The following is a 20000-nucleotide window of genomic DNA, read 5'->3' on the forward strand; positions in this document are numbered from 1 at the left end:
TTTGTGGAACCAATTGGCGCGTTACGTGGTGGAAGTGGGGTACATCGATTGTTTCAAGCGCGGGTTGGACATGTATATGAGTGGGATTGGGTGGTTATAAATAGGAGCTGCCTCGTATGGGCCAATAGGCCTTCTGCAGTTACCTTTGTTCTTATGTTCTTATGTTAACTGCTTCGAAATTCCATTAGAATCAACAATCTACACCTCAACCTGGTATTGAGTGTGACGTCATTGTGACGTCACAACATTTATATAATTCACGGGTTCTATCTCTTATTTTGATTCGCTTAGGATAGGTTAGAATCGGATTTGGATTTGATCAACAATGGGCAGAGTTTCTTTCACCCTATGCCCCTGTTACCTAGCAGTAAAATAGCTACCTGTGTGTAAGTCAGCTGTCACGGGCTGCTTCCTGGGGGTGGAGGCCTGGTCGAGGACCGGGCCGCGGGGACACTAAAGCCCCGAAAACACCTCAAGGTAAAGTAAGGTACTTTATTTGCAACAGGGACACTTCCACCTCCTTCAACGCAGCAGACAGCCTGAAAACATTCCCTTTGCATATTGCAATGACACTCTAGTGCCTTCTTGCTCTGAAATTTCCAGCCTGTCCTCCACCATTGATAGTACTTATAGCTACTATAGAACATACAAAATAGGCACTGTTGCCCACACACACAAAAAAAATCATTTTTGTACTATTGATTTTGAAGATGTCCCCTAGAAATTAAACAACCACCAAACCGAACTTTCCCTAAGCCTAGTGTAATACATATAAGTACTAAATTAGACCTATGATGGCAGGTTAGACTTAAGAATGCTTTATTTAGGTCTAGGACAATTAAGGCTAGTTTTATGGTAAATCTGTTTCAGTGTTTGTTATTCCCCATATAATTGAATTGCTCGAAACGTGGAATATGTTTGGGAAGGAGGTACCCACACCTAGGAGATTTTGGAGATTTTTTAGATGTTCTCCTACCAAACCCAGGTAGGAGGAGGTAGGAGACAATCGACTTGAGAATGGTCCAGGACGGACCGAAACGTCGCCGTCCCTTCAATTTCTAGTGTGTGGTCTGGTCAACATACTTCAGCCACGTTATTGTGACTCATCGCCTGCACAGGAGATAAGGTAACCTCAAGCAGTGTATATACTGTTTGTACAAATACCGGCCGCTGTGGCTCCTGTAACTTCACGGACAGGTACAGACAAAGGGGACCTTTGTCTGTGTAGTAACAAGTAACAAATCTACTGTGTAGATTTGGGACCTGGGCCTCCAGTATCTTCCAGGTGTATATTATTTGCTATCTCTCTCGTCTCCTTTCTTGTGAGTACATTTGGAGAGCTTTGAGACGATCTCAATAATTTAGGTGCATTATCGCGTCTATGTGTGCCGCATATGTTCTCTGTATATGCTGGACGTGCGCTGATGATCGATTTGACTGTTACCGCCGGAGGAACAACACTTGGCTACAGGTATCTCTGGCAGTTTGGCTCGTATAGGGATCTAGATGAAGTAAAGTGTGTGGACAAAGACAGGGACACACACACTCGAACGCTGTATCTTGGATTGTAGTAAAATTGAGCCATTTAGAGATAAATCTAAACACACGTGAGCTGATCACAATCCAAAATCGAGACATTGTCGTTGTGTCTAAGTCCCCACATGCAAGTCCTCAGCGGCCTCAAGACCAACTGATGAAAATGTGGCAAATACCGTTGTTATTTCAACCGGAAGTAGTGTAAATGAACAGTTACATATAATTAACTTCTTAAAGCGCTGTGACAGAGTTGTCTTAAACCATCAAGTGGTAGACAGGAAAACACCCTAGACATCTGTTCTGCTCACGACGAGAAAATTATTACAGATATACGTTACTCACATCTCGTCCTAATTGAAGTTCAGCACATCACAGCCTGATTGAAGTTCAGCACATCACAGCCTGATTGAAGTTCAGCACATCACAGCCTAATTGAAGTTCAGCACATCACAGCCTAATTCAAGTTCAAACAGGCATAGACAACAGGCTTGCGTAGTCCGTCTGACTTCGAAAAGAACTTTAGCAAGTTCAACTTCGATAATAAGCTTATTTACTGGGAACTAATATGCTACCACCACACACAAATAAGCTGGAAAAAACAGCCGTATAATACAAAGCTAAGTCAGTGCCTTGAAAGAATAGGCGCGGAGGAACTAGACATACTCAAGCCACCTGTGTCATTGAAACCCCAATCCCAGTCACACACCTGTTTTAAAACCTCCCACACCATCCACATATGTGTCCTAAAACCTCCCAGCCCAGCGACACATGTTTCTTAAACCCTCGAGCTCAAACTATGGTTTTCCGCTTGTGAGTTCCCCTGCCAATTTCCCCAGTACCAAGGGACTCAACATGACAGCTTACCACACATTTCCGGTAATATCTTTTGTGTGTGTGTGTGTGTGTGTGTGTGTGTGTGTGTGTGTGTGTGTGTGTGTGTGTGTGTGTGTGTGTGTGTGTGTGTGCGTGTGTGTGTGTGTGTGTGGAGGGAAGGCAGGAGAGGTCTCCCCCGGTGGTACGCTAAGTCAACAATGACTCACCTGACGCAAGATGAAGGAGTCTTCCTCAGCTCGTTGTTGGTGTGTGATCATTCACCCACGCAAGAGACGCGCACCACAAGGAAGCTTTTTAGAAATCAAAGGCTCTTTAGTGCGCTTCACGGCTTAAATCTTAATCTCTCTCTCTCTCTCTCTCTCTCTCTCTCTCTCTCTCTCTCTCTCTCTCTCTCTCTCTCTCTCTCTCTCTCATTCATTCATTAGGAATAGTGCTGACATTTCTACCTTGTATATAACAACGAAGCCGCCGTCATCTCACTGGTTATCTTGAGGTTATCTAGAGATGATTCCTGGGCTTAGCGTCCCCGCGGCCCGGTCCTCGACCAGGCCTCCTTTTTGTTACACACACCCCAGCAAACAGCCCGTAGCAGCTGTCTACCTCCCAGGTACCTATTTACTGCTAGGTAACATGAGCATCAGGGTGAAAGAAACTCTGCCTCTTTGTTTTCGCCTCCACCGGGTAATCGAACCCGGAACCTTAGGACTACGAATGCCGAGCGCTGTCCACTCAGCCTCCTGACAGTGGCTAAGGTAGTGATGTACTGTTCACTCCAGCCGGACTATTTATATACAGAATATGCATCTCTGAGTCTTCTCACCTTCCTCACCAAAGATCACATTCACTCCAAAGAAATCTACCACTTACGGGCTATTCATGCCCGTGCCACCTCTTGGGCTGGCTTAAATCTTAATCAATCAATCTTCTCCCACGGTTCTCTATCTTGTCCAGAATTGGGATACGTGACAGGGAGGCAGATCGACCAGGAGATCGGTGTCTACTGAAGATGAGAACGATTGATTGATGAAGATTAAGCCACCCAAGAGGTGGCACGGGCATGAATAGCCCGTAAGTGGTGGCCCTTTTGAGCCATTACCAGTATCAAGAGCTGATACTGGAGATCTGTGGAGGTGCGACTGCCCCCTGCGTGACGGGAGATGTCTCCCGTCTTGAGAACGAACTTTGTGTTTGATATAAGGCTGCTGTTTGTTAGGGTCAACCCCCGGCCACACCAGGCAGCTGGTATATACTAAGGACACTGCTGCAGAGGGTTAAAGTAAGCAAGTTAATTCATTAAGATACATTGACAAAGTCATATTTGGGAGTGGAGGAGGCAGGTGTGTGGCTGGCAGCACCATGGGGGAGGGGGGAGGCTGGTGTACACACCCGCACCAACCTTCCCTGGTTGATACCTGCTTCCCTACACCACAACTTGTCGTAGCTCCTCTTTACTAATACTATATTGATTTGTATTATTATTATTATTAGATGTAGTAGTAGTAGTACCAACTTAGTAGCAAAAGCAGCAGCCAAAGTAGCATCCGAAGATCGTTCAATAACCCAGTGGACCCCTGACGTTGATTCCCCCCTTCCCCCTCCTTTACTGGGGCATATTTTAACCACTGGGGGCATGCAGCGTTATCCTCATCACCCTGGAATGAGGACCGGGGGAAGGGGGGGGGGGGTTGTCCCTCCCAAATTGCGTCCCCCCTCCCAACCTGTGCGCCCCGGAAGCGCCGCTAGCTACCCGGAAATGACCCTCCGTATCACCCATCACAAGAACGCCAGACAAGAACGCCCTCGTAAATTTGCATAATCACGAGCTTCTCTTCCTAATATCGAAAAATATATCTTGAGAGGAGGGGGAAGGTCGGAGGGGGGGGGGATTACGTGATATCCTCTATAGAGTGAACGAATTGCCTTGAATCATCATTTGCAATGTTATAGTTTCATGATAATTGATAACTTGTAACCTTTAACACAACCAGAAAATGTGCAAACTTTCATACCAAGAGATAATTTTGCAAATTTTCATACTAATACACTTACAGATTGTAACACCTAATTAATTTAATTAATAACTCCTCTCTTGAAGAGTGTATGGTGAATGTCAAACAAGCTTATTGAAATATTGTTTAAGTGTTTGTGCACGTGTGGCCCGACCCCCCCTAGCATTTCTGATCTGGGTAGCAACAGCAGATCTCCCCCCTCCCCAAGTGGGGGTTGTATATAGAGGTCCTGTAGGGACTTAGTAAGGAGAGAGTGCCGGACACCGGGGCCCAGAGAGGGCTGTGAAGAACATCTCAGCCAGGGAGAGACAGAGGTCTTAAGGTAATGTGTGTGGTCTCTGAGGTTTTGTTCCATGTCCAAATTCCTTAACTTTTTGCCAGTGTTAGAGTAGGATTTATAAGTGGTGATTGACATAATTTTGGTCTCAATAAACTCATGTTAAATTTCCCGTCTGTGTCAATTGTTGAATCCTCTTAGCCTTTTGGATATTGTGGCTGACAACCGTCCCATAATTAATGACAGTCATAGAAGGTACTCTCCAAGTCAAGCAATGTTTCTTGTCTCGTTGCTTGATATAGTCTCAGTGGTCAAAGGCAGATGGTGGCAGCGTATTTAATCCTGTGGTAGCATTTCCTTGTTGGCAGTGTACCTTTTAGTTCCGGTGTAACCATCATATGTCAGCTCATAACAGTGTTACCAAGTGCAACCGATGGGGAAGTGTTACTCAGGATAAGTAGTGTTTACATTATTAGTTTAGTATCCATTATAGTTTGGTGTTCCATTAGAGTGGTGTTACATTAGAGTGGTGTTACAAGATATAAATTAAATGTATGTACACATGTATTCAAAAAAACAAATTCGGATGTAACTTACACCCTTTCTGAAGGTGTTGTATTCAATACTCTGACATTGAATACAACAAAATTAAAGTCAGAAGCGTTCTTCGTAGTTTTAGTGTTACTTTGCACTTTCTTGATGGATGGAACAAGAAAGATATAGCTGTCAAAACAAAATAAACAAAATTCTATGACTATTAGAGATGCATTGAATTAGAATTAGAGTGATAATGTTTACAGCACACTCTCGTATGCTATATAAATCTGCTAATTAAATTAAAAGTTCAAAATAAATACAAATATTTGCAAAAAAAATATAAAAAAAATATGTTTTCTTAATCCTATATACTTTCTAAATCCTATATCCTTTCTTAATCCTATATACTCTCTTAATCCTATATACTTTCTTAATCCTATATCCTTTCTTAATCCTATATCCTTTCTTAATCCTATATACTTTCTTAATCCTATATACTTTCTTAATCCTATATACTTTCTTAATCCTATATACTTTCTTAATCCTATATCCTTTCTTAATCCTATATCCTTTCTTAATCCTATATACTTTCTTAATCCTATATACTTTCTTAATCCTATATCCTTTCTTAATCCTATATCCTTTCTTAATCCTATATCCTTTCTTAATCCTATATACTTTCTTAATCCTATATACTTTCTTAATCCTATATACTTTCTTAATCCTATATACTTTCTTAATCCTATATACTTTCTTAATCCTATATCCTTTCTTAATCCTATATCCTTTCTTAATCCTATATACTTTCTTAATCCTATATACTTTCTTAATCCTATATACTTTCTTAATCCTATATACTTTCTTAATCCTATATCCTTTCTTAATCCTATATACTTTCTTAATCCTATATACTTTCTTAATCCTATATCCTTTCTTAATCCTATATCCTTTCTTAATCCTATATCCTTTCTTAATCCTATATCCTTTCTTAATCCTATATACTTTCTTAATCCTATATACTTTCTTAATCCTATATCCTTTCTTAATCCTATATCCTTTCTTAATCCTATCTGCCCATAAGTTTGAAGCGACACACGGACATTATACAACAGCCTATTGCTATAGCAACATGCGCAGTACTGAATATATTGATATAGCTATATTGATATAGACATGTGCTATATTGATATAGACATGTGCTATATTGATATAGATATGTGCTATATTGATATAGACATGTGCTATATCGATATAGATATGTGCTATATTGATATAGACATGTGCTATATTGATATAGCAACATGCACAGGACTGAATTATTAATGTGAACTGATATAATATAAACAGGAGGTGGAGGGGGGGGGGAACTATCTATCAGGAGAAAGTGCCAAGACATTACGACTACATACAGCACTTGGAAGGGGTCAGGATAAGGATTTGGGATAGAACGGGAGGGGGTGGGGGGGGGGAGGGAAAGGAACGGTGCCCAACCACTTGCAGGACGGTCGGGGGATTGAACGCCGACCTGCATGAAGCCAGACCGTCGCTCTACCGTCCAAGCCCCCCAAGTGGTTGGGCATAGTGGCGGTGGTGGAGATGGTGGTAGTGGTTGTAGTGGTGGTGGTAGTGGTGGAGATGGTGGTGGTGGTGGTGGTGGTGGTGGTGGTGGTGGTGGTGGTGGTGGTGGTGGTGGTGGTGGTGATGGTGGTAGTGGTGGTAGTGGTGGTGCCAGGTCCCACCACACCGTTGACAGTGGCAGCGTTCTGCTCGCTAGCAACAACAGGGCCGCGCCAGCACGCACACACACACACGTCGCTACCCACTACTACACACATACACTTCGTCTCATTCCCAACCTGAATAGACTCGGTAGAAAGGCGAGGCCCAAGAGCTAATGGCTCGATTCTGCAGACACAAATAGTAAACACACGCACACACACACGCACGCACACACACACACACACACACACACACACACACACACACACACACACACACACACACACACACAAATGTGTGTGGGGGCGCCTGGTGGCTGGGTGGACAGCACTCAGGATTTGTAATCCTGGGGACCGGGGTTCGATTCCCCGCGATGGCGGAAAACAAATGGGCAGAGTTTCCTTTCACCCTGATGACCCTGTTACCTAGCAGTAAACAGGTATGTGGGAGTTAGACAGCTGTTACGGGCTGCTTCCTGTGTGTGTTTGTGTTTGTGTGTGTGTGTGTGTGTGTGTGTGTGTGTGTGTGTGTGCGTGCGTGTGTGTGTGTGCGTGTGTGTGCGTGCGTGCGTGCGTGTGTGTGTGTGTGTGTGTGTGTGTGTGTGTGTGTGTGTGTGTGTGTGTGTGTGTGTGCGTGCGTGCGTGTGTGTGTGTGTGTGAAAAAAAATTGATCGTTGATTGACAGGTGAGAAACGGGCCGAAAGAACAGAGCTCAACCCCCGCAAGCACAATTAGGTGAATACAACTAGATGAATACACAGGTGCACATATATCACACAGCTGCATTTGCTCTAACAACACACAGCCACACCTGTTCAGGCTCAACCACGCCCACGTACACACCTGTTCACACACACACACACAGGGGGGAGGGGCCTCGTAGCCTGGTGGATAGCGCGCAGGACTCGTAATTCTGTGGCGCGGGTTCGATTCCCGCACGAGGCAGAAACAAATGGGCAAAGTTTCTTTCACCCTAAGTGCCCCTGTTACCTAGCAGTAAATAGGTACCTGGGAGTTAGTCAGCTGTCACGGGCTGCTTCCTGGGGTGTGTGTGTGTGTGTGGTGTGGGGAAAAAAAATAAAGTAGTTAGTAAACAGTTGATTGACAGTTGAGAGGCGGGCCGAAAGAGCAAAGCTCAACCCCCGCAAAAACACAACTAGTAAACACACACACACACACATCCCCTGATGCTCACATCAAGAGGATAACAGCAGCAGCATATGCCAGGTTGGCTAACATAAGAACGGCCTTTAGAAACTTGTGTAAGGAATCTTTCAGAACATTATATACCACATATGTCAGACCAATCCTGGAGTATGCGGCACCAGCATGGAGTCCATATCTAGTCAAGCATAAGACTAAAATGGAAAATGTTCAAAGGTTTGCCACCAGACTAGTACCCGAGCTGAGAGGTATGAGCTACGAGGAGAGACTACGGGAATTAAACCTCACTTCGTTGGAAGACAGAAGAGTTAGGGGGGACATGATCACCACATTCAAGATCCTCAAGGGAATTGACAGGGTTGATAAAGACAGGCTGTTTAACACAAGGGGCACACGCACTAGGGGACACAGGTGGAAACTGAGTGCCCAAATGAGCCACAGAGATATTAGAAAGAACTTTTTTAGTGTCAGAGTGGTTGACAAATGGAATGCATTAGGAAGTGGTGTGGTGGAGGCTGACTCCATACACAGTTTCAAGTGTAGATATGATAGAGCCCAATAGGCTCAGGAACCTGTACACCTGTTGATTGACAGTTGAGAGGCGGGACCAAAGAGCCAGAGCTCAACCCCCGCAAGCACAACTAGGTGAGTACAACTAGGTGAGTACACACACACCTGGTGAGGATACGTCTCATACACCTGCCAACCCACCAACCCACACCTGTCATTCACCTCACACTTGTACTGACCAACAAGTTGCCAATACAATTATACTGACTAATATTAATGAGAGAAGGGAAGGGGGAGCGGGGGGACAGGGGGGGGAGGGGGTGGGGGGGAGGAGGAGGGGGGGGGAGAGTTGACCCCCTCCAATATATTATTTATCTACGCATGGCATTCATTTGTGTATGTCATTCATCACTGTATATTATTCATTTGTATTTATTATACCTCAGGATATTACTCAGCGTATGTCATTCATCAGTATATATTATACATCCGTATATGTCATTTTTTGTAGTGTATATTATGTATCAATGTATGTCATTTATCTCTGTATATCTTACATCAGTCTATATCATCCATGAGTGAATGTTTTATACATGAGTGTTTGACATTCATGTGCATATCAAGCATTAGAACATTAGACGATATAATATACATCAGTGTATATTGTACATCCATACATCAGTGTATATTTTTCACTCGTATTCATCATTAAACAGTACGTGTCATTTATCAGCAGGATTCTTCAGCGTATGTGATTCAATAGTGTACATCATTCATCAGTGTATAGTATTCATCAGTATATTATTCATCTGTGTATGTCATTCATCAGTGTATATAGTATTCATCAATATATTATTCATCTGTGTATGTCATTCATCAGTGTATATAGTATTCATCAATATATTATTCATCTGTGTATGTCATTCATCAGTGTATATAGTATTCATCAATATATTATTCATCTGTGTATGTCATTCATCAGTGTATATCCTTCCTCATTGTGTCACTCGTCAGTGCATGTGTATCGATGTATATCATCCATAATTCATTCATAATTTATTTTATATAATTCATCCCTTACCGCAGTCAATAATTTCATTCGACCGTTTAAATTAATCATACATACAAATTTCAGGAAAAAAAATTAGGTACGTCATAGTCCCAGAACAACTATTTCCCATTCATTAAAGTTAATCCTAGATTTAAATGTCAAGACGTTCATCGAGGTTAATCCTAGATTAGATAATTATTCGCAGATTCAAATGATCATAATCTCAATCGCTATGGAGAAGCTGCATCCATCCCTACTCACAGTGCCCCACAAGAGGCTGGTACACAAGTCAGAGAAACAGGCTGGTATAGCAGGTAAGGTCCTCTAGTGGTTTAAGGGAGTAGCTAGGCAACAGGAAACATCGAGTTACCACGAGAGGAAAGACCTCAGAGTTGAGAGATGTCACTAACGGAGTCCCACAGGGCTCTGTATTTGGACTCATCCTGTTTCTGATATATGTATATGATCTTCCAGAGGGTATAGACTTATTCTTCGCAATGTTTGCTGACGCTAAAATTATGAGAAGAATAAAAACAGAGGAAGATAGAGACTACAAGGCGACCTGGACAAACTGGAGAGACGGTCCAGAAAAAAAGGTACTTAAGTTTAACTCAAGTGTAAAGTAATGAGATTACGTGACAGGAGCAGGAGGCTGAACACAAGGTGCCATCTGGGAGGCGAAATCCTGCACGAGTCAAATATAGAGAAAGATCTGGCAGGTTGATATCACATGGAACCTGTCCTCAGAAGCCCACGTCAAAAGGATATCATCAGCGGCATATGCTAGACTTGCCAACATAAGAACTGCTTTTGGAAACTTGTGTAAGGAATCATTCAGAACCTTGTATACCACATATAGCAGCCCAGTCCTGGGGTATGCAGCGCTAGCCTGGAGTCCATACCCAGTTAAACACAAGACACATTTAGAGATGATTAAGAGGTATGCCATCAGATTAGTCCCAGAGCTAAGTTAATAGGGAAGGTTACGGGAATTAAACCTCACGGAAGACCGAGGAATTAGGGGAGACATGCTCACCACCTACAGAAGAGTGCGAACAGGAACTTGCTGATCAACAGTCTATCCACCACCATTCTCTGGATTGACCACACCGTAAACAAACGCGACTGTTCTGCCTAACTTGAAACCTACGAGCCCAAGCAAGCCAGCTATAACCTATGGAGGCCGAGGAATAGAAAAACGTCAGTTTCACGCTGCTTGGAATTGTACGATTACGACACATTAGTTTACGCATTAGGGAGAGAGAGAGAACGCGTAAGGTAAAACAGAGCAGCATTACACCTGGACGTTATCTTGAGAGGTTATCTTGAGATGATTTCGGGGCTTTTAGTGTCCCCGCGGCCCGGTCCTCGACCAGGCCTTCACCCCGAGGAAGCAGCCCGTGACAGCTGACTAACACCCAGGTACCTATTTTACTGCTAGGTAACAGGGGTATAGGGTGATAGAAACTCTGCCCATTGTTTCTCTCCGGCGCCCGGGATCGAACCCGGGACCACAGGATCACAAGTCCAGCGTGCTGTCCGCTCGGCCGACCGGCTCCCCGTGGCTACACTTATCTCTGGCAGTGTAGAGTGTGAGGAGAATATACGTGACAAGAGTGAAACACTATACAATTATATCTCACACTAAACCCAGTCATTTATAGATAGATTTAAACTTACATTCAATGAAATGGGATTTTTTCCCAACGATAAAATATCTGAGCGAGAACGAGAGAGAGAGAGAGAGAGAGAGAGAGAGAGAGAGAGAGAGAGAGAGAGAGAGAGAGAGAGAGAGAGAGAGAGAGAGAGAGAGGGAGAGAGAGGGAGAGAGAGGGAGAGAGAGAGAGAGAGAGAGAGAGAGAGAGAGAGAGAGAGAGAGGGAGAGAGAGAGAGAGAGAGAGAGAGAGAGAGAGAGAGAGAGAGAGAGAGAGAGAGAGAGAGAGAGAGAGAGGGAGAGAGAGGGAGAGAGAGAGAGAGAGAGAGAGAGAGAGAGAGAGAGAGAGAGAGAGAGAGAGAGAGAGAGAGAGAGAGAGAGAGAGACAGAGACAGAAAGAGAGAGAGGAGACAGAACGAAAGAGACTGAGAGAAAGAGAGAGAGAGAGAGAGAGAGAGAGAGAGAGAGAGAGAGAGAGAGAGAGAGAGAGAGAGAGAGAGAGAGAGAGAGAGAGAGAGAGAGAGACAGAGACAGAAAGAGAGAGAGGAGACAGAACGAAAGAGACTGAGAGAAAGAGAGAGAGAGAGAGAGAGAGAGAGAGAGAGAGAGAGAGAGAGAGAGAGAGAGAGAGAGAGAGAGAGAGAGAGAGAGAGAGAGAGAGAGAGAGAGGGAGAGAGAGAGAGAGAGAGAGAGAGAGAGAGAGAGAGAGAGAGAGAGAGAGAGAGAGAGAGAGACAGACAGAGACAGAAAGAGAGAGCTCATACCTCAGCCGAACATCAAGGTAGCAGCAAGAGTTAGATGCCTAGGGGTAGCCACAACAACAACACACACACACCTACCTGCACACACAGATGAACACGTGTAGTGGTGGTGGTCCTCCAACACTGGTCCCGTCACCGCCTTCTGCTCGAGTCTTCCCACCAATAAACTATCATCACTCCAACCACTCAACTTTTTGTTTTTCTTTTCTCAAAGCACTTTTTTTTTTCCAATCACAAAGTGTTACAGAAGTGCATTATTATGACTGTATCAAAAGAAACACATTTGGGTGACATAGTTTTGCTTGAACATACGTCAGACTGTGATCAAAGGCCGCCTAACAGCCTGGTTGACCAGACCACCAACTACATGGCCGTGTCAGAGACCGGGCCGCGGGGGAGACATTGACTCCTGGAACCACTACAAGGTCGACACAAGGGGGAAAGTATGTGCCCATCAGGGTACAGTAGGATCATGCGTAACATACTCGTAAAATACACCCCAATACATCAACATATACTTTTATTTCCCCCATAAGAGTGACTTATGGTAATTTACAAACAATATACAAATATAGGATAAATAGCAACCTTATCTTAGATACATTGGTGCCAGCCCCCCCCACTGCCCCCCCCCTGCCCCCCCCTCCCGTTCCTTATTCCGTTTTTTAAGACCAAGTCGATTGCGCTATTAGACACACACACACACACACACACACACACACACACACACACACACACACACACACACACACACACTCTCTCACGGTTGAGAGGCGGGACCAAAGAGCCAGAGCTCAACCCCCGCAAACACAACTAGGTGAGTACACACACACACACACACACACACACACACACACACACACACACACACACACACACACTTTCTCACATTCCTGCTTGATAGGGTTCTTCTACTCCCCAAGTCCGGCCCGAGGCCAGGCTTGTGAGAGCTTGGTCCAACAGGCTGTTGCTTGGAGCGGCCCGCAGGCCCACATACCCACCACAGCCCGGTTGGTCCGGCACTTCTTGAATAAAACTATCTAGTTTTCTCTTGAAGATGTCTACGGTTGTTCCGGCAATATTTAGAATATTGCAAACATCTCAAGGGTAGCAGTTGCAAAGCTGGCATCCATCAGGATAGCCTTAAGAAAACTAGAGAAAAATGCGTTGAATATGTTTAGTGCAAGATATGTCTAATCAGTGCTAGAGTATGCAGCACCTGCCTGGAGCCCCTCGACCAGTGCTAGAGGCTAGACACGAGGCTAGACACTCAGGTAAGCCACGAGGCTAGACACTCAGGTAAGCCACGAGGCTGGACACTTAGGTAAGCCACGTGGCTGGACCCTTAGGTAAGCCACGAGGCTAGACACTCAGGTAAGCCACGTGGCTGGACACTTAGGTAAGACACGAGGCTAGACACTCAGGTAAGCCACGAGGCTAGACACTCAGGTAAGCCACGAGGCTAGACACTCAGGTAAGCCACGAGGCTGGACACTCAGGTAAGCCACGTGGAAGGACCCTTAGGTAAGCCACGAGGCTAGACACTCAGGTAAGCCACGTGGCTAGACCCTTAGGTAAGCCACGAGGCTAGACACTCAGGTAAGCCACGAGGCTAGACACTCAGGTAAGCCACGAGGCTAGACACTCAGGTAAGCCACGAGGCTAGACACTCAGGTAAGCCACGAGGCTAGACACCCAGGTAAGCCACGTGGCTAGACCCTTAGGTAAGCCACGAGGCTAGACACCCAGGTAAGCCACGTGGCTAGACCCTTAGGTAAGCCACGAGGCTAGACACTCAGGTAAGCCACGAGGCTAGACACTCAAGTAAGCCACGAGGCTAGACACTCAAGTAAGCCACGAGGCTAGACACCCAGGTAAGCCACGTGGCTAGACACTCAGGTAAGCCACGTGGCTAGACCCTTAGGTAAGCCACGAGGCTAGACACTCAGGTAAGCCACGAGGCTAGACACTCAAGTAAGCCACGAGGCTAGACACTCAAGTAAGCCACGAGGCTAGACACCCAGGTAAGCCACGAGGCTAGACACTCAAGTAAGCCACGAGGCTAGACACTCAAGTAAGCCACGAGGCTAGACACTCAAGTAAGCCACGAGGCTAGACACTCAAGTAAGCCACGAGGCTAGACACCCAGGTAAGCCACGAGGCCAGACACTCAAGTAAGCCACGAGGCTAGACACCCAGGTAAGCCACGTGGCTAGACACTCAGGTAAGCCACGAGGCTAGACACTCCGGTAAGCCACAGGGATGTGAGGTAACACTTCTTCGGTAAAGAGTGCAGGTGGAGATATGATCACTACCTACAAAATTCTCAGAGGAATTGACAGGGTAGATCACTGCTCGTTGAAAGCCGCAGGTGGCGCCTGATATACTCTTAAGAGCATTTCACAGCCGACACCTGCAAAGGAGGGACGCCAGGAGCTGAAGCCTTGTCGTGCAAAGGTGTGTTAGGTAAGTACAAACACGCACCCGGTTTCACCCCGCAACTCTTCCTCCAATCTGGTGGTGGGTGAGCGCGCGCGCGCCTCTACGCGCGCTCCCTTATCTCCAGCACAGTGATAAGAAGCACCCCTGCTCGTCCTCCTGACTGCTGTCACTGCTATCGTAGCTTCCCTGTCGACGTGCTCCCTCACACTCACACACACGCACACACACACACACACACACACACACACACACACACACACACACACACACACACACACACACACTACCTACTTGATTGACAGTTGAGAGGCGGGACCAAAGAGCCAAAGCTCAACCCCCGCAAGCACAATTAGGTGAGTACAATTAGGTGAGTACACACACACACACACACACACACATGGTTACTAAAGTTCAACCCAAGTAAATGTAAGGTGATGAAACTAGGTGGAGGGAATAGCAGGCCAGATAGTGGATACCGAATGGGAGATGAAGTCCTTCACGAAACGGACAGAGAGAAAGATCTAGGAAAAGATATCACGCCGAACTTGTTTCCTGAAGCCCACATAAAAAGAATAACATCGGCGGCGTGTGCGAGGCTGGCTAACATCAGAACTGCCTTCAGGAACCTGTGTAAAGCATCTTTCGGACCCTTGTATACCACGTATGTAAGGCCAATTCTGGAGTATGCGGCCCCAACATGGAGCCCGTACCTTGTCAAGCACAAGACGAAGCTGGAAAAAGTTCAGTGGTATGCCACAAGGCTAGTCCCAGAACTAAGAGACATGAGTTATGAGGAAAGGCTGTGTCAACTGCACCTTACGTCGCTGGAAGACAGAAGAGCTCGGGGAGACATGATCACCACATACAAAATTTTCAGGGGAATTGACAGGATAGACAAGGGTGGAGTATTAACTTTTCAGTGTCAGAGTAGTTAGTAAATGGAATGCACTGGAAGTGATGTGGTATAGGCTGACTCCATACACAGTTTCAAATATGATAGAGCCCAGTAGGCTCAGGAATCTGTACACGCGTAGCACATACTGTTGTACATACAAAAATGTATGTACAAAAGTTGCAACAAAAGTAATGCCAGAACTAAGATTGTTAAGCTATGAGCATAGGTTAAAGAAGCTAAATCTCACAACTCTAGAGAACAAATAGAGGGGACATGGTCACAACATACAAGATACTGAGGGATTGAGGGGGAATTGACAAGGTAGACAAGAACCGCCTCCTTACATTACGCAAAAGTAGGACAAGAGGACATAAGTGGAAGATGAACATGTAAATGAGTTGAAGAAATGTGTGAACTGAAAGAACTTGTAGAAGCCACCTCCTTCCACAACAGGAAGCCAAAGGCATAAAGCCAAAATTAAAAAAGTACAAAGATTTGCAACAAGATTAGTGTCAGAGCTAATTAGAGGGTTAAGCTACAAAGATATGATAATGGAACTAAATCTCCCAACCCAGGAGCAAAGAAGGAACAGAGGGAATATGATCACAACATACAAGATACTGAGGGGAATAGATCAGGTGCACAAGGATAGCCTATTTAAATCGAGGAAAAGCAGGAGAGGTGGAAGCTGGAAACACAAGGGACGTAAGGACGTACTGGTACCATATACGGCTATTTAACAAGTGGAATGCTCAAAAAGAAGTTGTGGAAGCCACCTCCATCCATAACTTTAAGACCAGATTCGACAAAGAATTTGAAAGTCAAAATAATTAAGCAGGTACAACAAGACAAGTAGGCAGGACATAAAGAAGTAGACCTCCAACCCCGTAATCACTAATGGGTAAATAACCACACCCATACACTCCCACATTGAGCAATATAACTCAGACAAGATAAGAGAAGGGTGGGCCAACTGCATATTTCTGGGCCGGCGGAAAGCCTCGACACAGTGCCCCACAGTCGGCTGGTGAGCCAGCTGGAGAAACAGACCTCGGGGGCCATCACTACAGCCTAGCCTTTTCCTCGTGAATGTCAGTAATCTTCAGACGACACATTTATTACTGTCAATGTTTGCTGATGACTCAAACAAATTATGAGGTTATCTTGAGGTTATCTTGAGATGATTTCGGGGCTTTTAGTGTCCCCGCGGCCCGGTCCTCGACCAGGCCTCCACCCCCAGGAAGCAGCCCGTGACAGCTGACTAACACCCAGGTACCTATTTTTACTGCTAGGTAATAGGGGCATAGGGTGAAAGAAACTCTGCCCATTGTTTCACGCCGGCGCCTGGGATCGAATCCAGGACCACAGGATCACAAGTCCAGCGTGCTGTCCGCTCGGCCGACGGGCTCCCCAACTCCCCAGGAGCAAGTTAAAGAGAGTTGGGAGACGCCGAGAAACTACAGGAAGACCTCTAACGTCTTGAAGCATGATCAAAGTGGTAGTTCATCAGTGCATGCAACCCCTTCAACAAGCAGTGAAGGTTGGCGGTGGGAGCAACACTAGTAACTACAGTGGTAGGTTACCTTGAGGTTACCTTGAGGTTACCTTGAAGTTACCTTGAGGTTACCTTGAAGTTACCTTGAGGTTACCTTGAGGTGTTTTCAGGGCTTAGCGTCGAGACGAACCCCCCATACACAGATCAAAATGTAAATATTCCAAAACCCAAAGAACTCGAAAACCTGTACACCAACTAAATGGAGATCGAGAAGTGAGACCCAATAGCTGAAGCTCAACATACGTAGCCGCAGCTAGTAGACTGGGGCCAGATTCACGAAAGCACTTAAGCAAGCACTTACGAACGTGTGTATATCTTTCCTCAATCTTTGACGGCTTTGTTTTAATTTATTAAACAGTTTACAAGCATGAAAACTTACCAATCAACTGTTGTTATTGTTATATACAGCCTCCTGATGCTTCGGAGCTCATTAACTGTTTAATAATTGGAAACAAAGCCGCCAAAGATTGAGAAAAGATGTACAGGGGCCAGATTCACGAAGCAGTTACGCAAGCACTTACGAACCTGTATATCTTTTCTCGATCTTTGGCGGCTTTGTTTACAATTACTAAACAGTTAATGAGCTCCGAAGCACCAGGAGGCTGTTTTTAACAATAACAACAGTTGAATGGGAAGTTTTCATGTTTGTAAACTGTTTAATAAATGTAACCAAAGCCGTCAAAGATTGAGGAAAGATGTACACGTTCGTAAGTGCTTGCGTAAGTGCTTTCGTGAATCTGGCCCCAGGTTAGTTAGGGTAACACCACGGGTGAAGCCCATGCCTAGTGAAGCCTCCTGCTGGATGCTTACGTTGGACACAACTCTACAAACATTCCATTTGACGTGATACAGTGTTAATCGCTCTGTTATCTACGAGTACTCTTTATCTCCTCACAGCATCCGGACACCTCTCACCAACCCCACGCTCCTCACACCATCCCACTAACAACCTTTATATCTATTATTAACAAATGTCCCACAATGGAAATTAAGCATAAAAAAAGGATGCAAACAATTTGCATCGGTACAAATTTGCTTAACAATTTGAATAAGGCAACGCTTGTGTGTGTGTGTGTGTGTGTGTGTGTGTGTGTGTGTGTGTGTGTGTGTGTGTGTGTGTGTGTGTGTGTGTGTGTGTGTGTGTGTGTGTGTGTATGTGTGTGTGTGTGTGTGTGTGTGTGTGCGTGTGTGTGTGTGTGTGTGTGTGTGTGTGTGTGTGTGTGTGTGTGTGTGTGTGTGTGTGTGTGTGTGCGTGTGTGTGTGTGTGTGTGCGTGTGTGTGTGTGTGTGTGTGTGTGTGTGTGTGCGAGCGAGCGGGGACGCGCGCCTGCTGTCACCTATTTGTTTTTTTCCGAGGGTTGAACTTTAGCTACTGGTTCCGTCTCTAATCTTCGGATTTGTTTTTCATCTACTTTTGCAAGCACGTGTGTAGCCCGCTTCAACTATTTCTCTTGTAGACATTTCTTTGGCTCATCTGACATCCGGGAATAACTTAAGTGTTTACAACAAGGCTCTCACAAGCCATTACGGCTGTATACCACTTGGGAAGTACATGAGGACAAGGATCTAGGATAAGACACAGGGAAGGAACAGTGCCTGACCATTTGGACCATAGGGGATCGAACGCCGACCTGCCAGAGGGATCCTAACCTCATTCCCCGTAGCTCTGGGATTCGGGGACAGGTTTGCTGTGATTACTTTCAGGTACTTTTCTCTGACAGGTAATCGCCTTCACTCTTTTCTTTCCTTAGTTTACATCTTCATTAATATGCATTTGGTAGCGTTGAATTCTATCAGCCATATTCTGATCCTTATCTTCAGTCCGTTCAAATCTTCCCGCATTCACTTTCAGTCATCTATCTATTCTAATTATTCTTATCAACTGCATATTATCTCTACATATTGACATATAGAACTCTGCCTCTCTCCCCCCTTCTTCTCTACCCATGACCCATGATAAGTAATTTATCATATATCAGAAATAAAAGATCCTAGAACCGTCCCAAGGTGGGACCAGACTGGATGCTTCAGTCTATGATGGCGAATCCGTCACTCCAGTCTGAGCCTCCATCTATTGGATCAGTTCACAGTTAAACCCTTGTGAATAGGGTTTAAACTGAGCCTAAATCCGACAAGGAATAAACATTCTACCTATCCTTATCTTTCTTGATTTCCATCAGCCGTCATTAGCTACTAATAGGTTTATAATTTAGGATTTGTCATTCTTTGAACCGGAGTTCGAATTCCCTGGGAACACACAATTGATTTCCTGTTATCTCCTCCATCTCCTGGCATGCAATGCATGTGCGAGATGTTTGGTCTGTAGTGTTAAGAGTTGCTGTCTGCCGCGTTTCTTGAAGGCTGGCACAGTGTCGGCTGTTCTCAGGTTGTCTGGTAGTTCTCCTGTCCCTAGTGACATAGTTGAAGACGTGGCTTCTTTATGACTTCATGTCCTTCTTTCAGTATCTAAGAATCAATCAGGTTCCATTGTTCTTGATGTGTTCGGTTCTTTCATTAGCCTCATTACCTTCCGACTTCTTATTTCACTGTTCTCCAACACCGTTGAATTCAACTTTTTTTTTTTAATTTGGTGTAGTCTTTCACTCTATTATACAGACCTCTTTGTATCTTTTCCCCAAAACCTCACACATATCTTTGTCGTTTTCTGTGAATCGAATTGGGCCCAAAATTTCTTCCACTTGTCACTTTGTCTTTTACCGATATGTTTCTTTACTTTGACTGTTGTGCCATCCTCAAACTGCTCTTCTGACTCCTTGTTATACTTAAAAGGAGTTTATTTCTGACTCTACTTCCTACCTCTCTGCTTTCAGGCATTCATTCTGCTTTATATTTTCCGCTTTCCTGCTTTTATTGTTCACATTACAAAGCCGGTTAAAACCAGCCGTTCCCTTTGTGTCTTTCAGCCATTTCCTTCAGAGTGAGGATGAATCTGTTACTTAATAATAATAAATGTATGAAATGTATGAACCACTACCTATGGAGATATTCTGCTGAGCTTATTGTTTCCTTACATTTTTCATAAAGATCCTTTCAAGTC

The 20000-nt window shown here is 44.9% G+C and overlaps 1 protein-coding gene across 15 annotated transcripts in view; it reads right to left on the minus strand.

Moving 5' to 3' along the window:
* The window catches only part of Mef2 (myocyte enhancer factor 2), a 653808-nt gene that overhangs the window by 505574 nt on the left and 128234 nt on the right, over positions 1-20000 (minus strand). For 11 of the 15 annotated variants that reach the window (XM_069323718.1, XM_069323716.1, XM_069323719.1 and 8 more), the window contains exon 2: positions 12130-12314. The exons of the other annotated variants lie outside the window; for them this stretch is intronic. The gene's annotated coding sequence lies outside the window, so the exon portion shown is untranslated. The remainder of the gene's footprint in view (positions 1-12129; positions 12315-20000) is intronic. 15 annotated transcript variants of the gene reach the window in all.

This window comes from Procambarus clarkii, chromosome 13 (assembly GCF_040958095.1).
Source record: "Procambarus clarkii isolate CNS0578487 chromosome 13, FALCON_Pclarkii_2.0, whole genome shotgun sequence".
Lineage (NCBI taxonomy): Eukaryota > Metazoa > Arthropoda > Malacostraca > Decapoda > Cambaridae > Procambarus > Procambarus clarkii.